The sequence below is a fragment of the Octopus bimaculoides genome, chromosome 11, assembly GCF_001194135.2.
Source record: "Octopus bimaculoides isolate UCB-OBI-ISO-001 chromosome 11, ASM119413v2, whole genome shotgun sequence".
NCBI classification, from domain to species: domain Eukaryota; kingdom Metazoa; phylum Mollusca; class Cephalopoda; order Octopoda; family Octopodidae; genus Octopus; species Octopus bimaculoides.
The window spans coordinates 31,337,554-31,343,547 of record NC_068991.1 but is presented as its reverse complement, the minus strand read 5'-3'; positions in this window follow the sequence as shown (position 1 = coordinate 31,343,547).

The following is a 5,994-nucleotide window of genomic DNA, read 5'->3' as shown; positions in this document are numbered from 1 at the left end:
TATATATATATATATATATATATGTATATATGCATATATTTCCTCACATTATTGGTAAAATCAAGGCAGAATTGGAAGCGCATTGTGGCCAACGGTATATAACACCATCTGATAGTCTGGTCAATTTTATGATATACATAAATTATATACACATAGTATAATATAGCTAATATAGTATATATATATATATATACATATGCATACACGCACAATTGGAGAATACGATTAACTCAAATATAGCGAAGTTTTATGAAAGCATATCGCAAACACACACAATTGTGCTTTTAAATTATGTAGATTGTTATGAAAGTAAATATGAAAATGTAACAGGCCACAACTCACTGATTAGTAGTTCGTTATGAATTACATCATTACAGTTCTGAGAAACTGTCTTGGACACAATATATAGGATACGAACAATGAAAATGAAAAATAGACTGTCTAGGTACTGGTCATATAGAGAACAGTACCATAAAACTATATAATGAATATATATACATTTAATGGATATATATCGGTCAACGAAAATATACAGGTCTGTCTATATATACGTTTATGTTTATACGGACATATACAAGTGTGTGTGTGTGTGTGTGTGTGTGTGTGTGTGTGTGTGTGTGTGTAGTTCTCTGTGATTTAGGAGTGTGTATTGTCATATCAGTGCATATAAAGACTCACTGGTTCTATAAACTAAAAGACTATACGTTCCAGTTAGGATGTCATAGTGACACTTCGTTCTAAAATAACTTTTCGGCAAATTCCTGTGTGAGATTTCCAGCCTTGGTCGGCTCTTCGTCCAGTTGTTATATAGTTGCTGCCGATTTTTATTCTAGCTACAAATGTAACCTCGTCTCTTTTTTTTGCTTACATTTTAGTCATATTACCATGTCAATCGAGTCACAAATATCATGAAATTGGTTCTGAAACTTATGCTGAAACTGCTCCCTATATTTCAGTTCGTGAGGGATGGTCCTAGATATAGTCAACACCAATAGAAGCTGGGAGTTCAAAACGCAGAGAAATGGCGTTAGAGTTTGCTTTGGCTGACTGTTCCAAGAGAGACCCATTAAACTTATATTGTACCATCTCTATGATCTTTTGCATGAGGTGAACGTTGTTTTGCTTATATCTTACTGAAATAGCACAATTTTATACATATACAATACTACCAATGTCAAATGCCAACCTCTTACTGGAAATCTTTAACTCCGCATCATTTAGTGGATTAATAAATCTATTATGTTTCTCTTGTTCATACCTTACCTGAACAGCGTCATCATTCATTTGAACAAAGGGAAAACTTATCGGAACAGTGTGATCACTCATCGGCTCTCACAACAAGGAAAACACATCAACCAATAATACACAAAGGAATACAAACCGTTGTAATGCAATGAATCCCGTCTCGGCAATTTCCTCAGTAGATTCTATCCCTCAAATATAATTATTTGTGTTCCAACATAATTTCACTTGTTCTATTCTAATTTGTAGCACACAGTTAAGGAAAGCTTTAATGTCAACGTGTCTCCCTCCCAAAGACTTTGGTAAAGTATTGTGAAAAATGACATATAACCACGTGGAACCGGACACCATACACCTGTTCTGGTCCGTCAAATATCGTCAGACGAATCAGTTGTCACGTCACGTCTCAATCATCCAGCCATGTCAAACAACGTCCATACCCCCACCACGTACAATGCAATCTTATCACGAAGTGTGTAACATTCATGTTCTTGTGAAGAAAATTGGTGAAAGGCTGTTGTTGTTTACCACTAACACAGTGGTATCCTTCCTTTATTTCACTTCTAATATATAACTAATACTCTCATGTCTAACAGTCTGTTGCTAGTTCCTAACTGAACGACCAAACCAATATAATGTTTTCTTTTTATCTTCAGCAATTTATTTACGGTCTTTGACAATTTCCCCCTATCGATCACCATTCTAAACCATTGAAGAATTCTCATATTGGAAACGATACATTCAAATTCCTATGTTGCGTATCACTCTCAGCGAAAGAGACCACAGAACTCTTTCTCCAGTAGCCATCTATCAGAATATGCAGAAAATTCACACTTCTCCACTAAACTATTCTTATCAACTGAAGCACTCTTATCAACTAAACTATCCACGAAACTAATGAATTCTCTAAATACGACTTGGTTATCCACCTGTAATTTGCCGAAGTACACATTGATGTATTCAGAGATTCCATTGGCTGTCGAGCATTCGTCAATATCTGAACAAAACAAAGGAACTTTTAGACATTTGCTTCGGATTCAAAACTTTATTTAGAATCCCAGCGTTGGTATATGATGGCATTGCATTGTCCGTGTAACACTAATTATAGCAATATCTTTAGAATAGTTTTGGGCGTCAGAGAAAGTGTACCAACCCTGTCGGAGCATTAACGACCTTAGAGTATTCTCACTCATGACAAGTGTGGAACTCTGAGTAGCGATAGAATAGATAGTAGACTTTACACACACACACACACACACACACACACACACACACACACACACACACACACACACACACACACACACACACACATACACACTCAGTGGTACGTCTAGTTTTGGCCACTTCATTCTTCTTTTTCATCTATCCATCCATCCGTCCATCCCTCCATGAATTCATCCAGTCGCACTTCCATCCATATACCAATCCGTCCATGCATCTATCCACAACCATCTATCTGCCCATTCATCCATCCATCCATCCATCCATCCATCCATCCATGTGTATCTTTAATTAGTCAGCACCCAACCTTAGTCAGTCAGTGGAGCATTTTAGTTTCTATCAACACTCCATATTCGCGGCCATCCCTGTTATTATCTCTCCGCTGTAATCACAATTCTGACGTATGTCAACCACACTGACGATGACCAACACGATCGACGTCAAGTGATGTGGCTACAACTTATTAATGCTGTTTTCTTACACGATCTGACAAGAATTTCACCGTTCTTGTACGTCAGTTTATCCATTTAACGGTAGACGAAAGTTTTGATAAATTGCTTTTGGACTTGGTCATCAAATCGTCATTTTGGGACAGAATCTGCTGTTGAGAATGAAGAGACGAACATGGTGAAACGTTCACCTGCCTTTATTTGAGTATTGGTGTGTCTATTAGTGCTTTGTATGTAGGGTGCTACACATATGTATGCGTGTACATGAGTGCAGTACAAAGAACTTTTTATTCCTGTATATGTGTGTGTGCGCGCGTGTGTGCGTGTGTGTGTGCGCGTGTGTGCGTGCGCGCGTGTGATGGGCATGCGTGTGTGCGTGTGTCTGTCATAGAAATATGTGTGATCATACGCCCGTTAGTGCGATGTTATAGCGTGTCATCAATCACGTGATTGAAGGACATAGGCGTGGTTCTGACACCGGACATCAGATTTATCTGCCTTGGAACAATACCTTACCAGAAACGGAACATAACGTATGTATATACATGCGTGTGTGTGTGTGTGTGTGTGTGTGTGTGTGTGTGTGTGTGTGTGTGTGTGTGTGTGTGTGTGTGTGTGTGTGTGTGTGTGTGTGTGTGTGTGTGTTCAAAATCTCATTCTTTGTGCAAATTAACGCACGTCGATACACAGAAGCATGCATAGACACATACACGCGCACACATACATATGCATGTACCCGCGCATGCTTGTCTGTGCACACATGCACAAAGTGTTTGTTCAACTGAGAGCTAAGAAGGTAGTTGTAGTGTTCGTAGATTTTTTCTTGTCGATGATGGCAGTAATAAAACAGAGGTCAGTATAACATGAGGGGATGTCTACTGTATGTGTGTAATAAGCTTTGTAGTGATTATTGTAATGTACACACGCACGCACACACATACTTACCCACACTCACACACACACACATACATACACACACATGTATACATATGCAAGTGTATTGTTAAACCATATCTAAAAGTTTCATGCAGTTGTCTAGCATCAAACCGCACGAAACACTAACAAATAATCTGCATTTTGAAAGCATAGTTATTAAAGACCCTATATATTTATTTCTTTATTGCTCATAGGAGGCTAAACATAGAGGGGACAAACAAGGACAGACAAAGGGATTAAGTCGATTACATCGATCCCAGTGCGTACCCCGAAAGGATAAAAAGCAAAGTCGACCTCGGCGGAATTTGAACTCAGAACATAACGGCAGACTAAATACCGCTAAGCATTTCGCCCGGCGTGCTAACGATTCTGCCAGCTCTGTATATTTCCAATAACACAGGTCTGTATTGAGCCCTTTACATTGTTGCCTCAAACACATACACACATGCACACAAACATTGTAAGATATAGAACAAGTTAATGTCTGGGAAAATAGATACAGAAAGATGTTATAAATGTTGGTGTTAGTTCCATGGTATTTGTGACGAACATAACAAACACCTTAGCGTATTAGAACAGTTAAGAGGTAATGTTTGTATTTAGAGAGTAAGTAAGGAAAGTATCTACTAGTTTTACAAAACCGTTAATACATACAAAGTTAATGTTACTATTTCCTTGACTGTCTTAGAAAATTATGGTTCAAGATTAGTTAAGCTATGGGCGTGATTTATGGCCGGTTATTGGGAGGAAGACTATAGCTAAAAAGTAAATAAAGAATAATCAAATGCTGAAAGAAGCATGTTGCTGTATTGACTTATATAAAAAAAAATCAATAAAGGTAGTTCATCTATGTAAATTTTAGAGATCTAAGAGGAAGAAAAGTTATGTAAGAATGGTAAGCGCTAGTTAAATGAAAATTTTGAGTCCTTTAAAGATGAATATGTAATGAAATAATGCTCAAATGGAGATTAAATATGCGATGTGAAGGAAAGGGTATAAGTCTTTTAGGATTGAAGATTTAAAAATAGTTCTTTGTGAATCATCGATGTATAGATGGGTGTGACTGGAAAGGTCAATAATATGTGGGGATGAAGTTTGGAATGCGGTGAGAATTGAAAGCGGTGAACTGGCAGAATCGGTAGCAAGCCTGGAAAAATGCGTAGCGACATTTCACTCGTCTTTACGTTCTTAATTCAAATTGTGTTGAGGTCGACATTACTTTGATCCTTTCGGGGTTGATAAATAAAATAAGTACCTGTTGAGCACTGGGGTCGATGTGATCAACTTACACCTTCCCCCGAAATTGTTGGCCCTGTGCCAAAACCTGAAATCATTATTAAATCTTATGGAAAGATATAATTTAATAATGAAAGGGGAAGGGTTCGAAGGAAGTAGACTTAAGGTAAATTAAGTGAAACGAAAGGTTTTAAAAATGTAAAAAGATACAGAATGGAATGCTAAACATATAATTAAGAATAAAGGATGATATGAAATAACACTGAAGTGTACAAAATGTATCTTTCGTCTTTTACTTGTTACTAATCACCCCCAGTACTTAATTTTTATATGCCTAGTTCTTATTCTGTCATTCCATTTGACCGAACCGCTTAGTTACGGGTCGTAAAGATATCAACAAGTTGTCAAACGGTGGGAGGGGGGGACAAGCACAGATGTGCGCGCGCGCACACACACACACACATACACACACACACACACACACACACACACACACACACACACACACCAAAACCTGTAGTTGGGACGCAAATGTTTTACCACTCAGCCACTCCTATAGAGATAATAATTACGTGTATGTTTCTTGGCAACTCTTGTTGTAATAAACCCACTGTAAGCGACTTATTGGTTTCTTCAGATATTTGCTCCGTGTAAAATAGATTTTAATATATATTTCACAACTTTTTCATATATATATATATATATATATACAAACAAAAGTAAATGAGTATATGCATATATACGTACAGGTATGTGCATACCGACATCCACCTGTATGTATAGGTGCATATCTGGGTACAGGACATTGCAAACAAACGTAGACGAGAACACACGAGCCACATATATATATATATGTGTGTGTGTGTGTGTGTGTGTGTACGTATGTATGTGTGACTGTGTGTACACG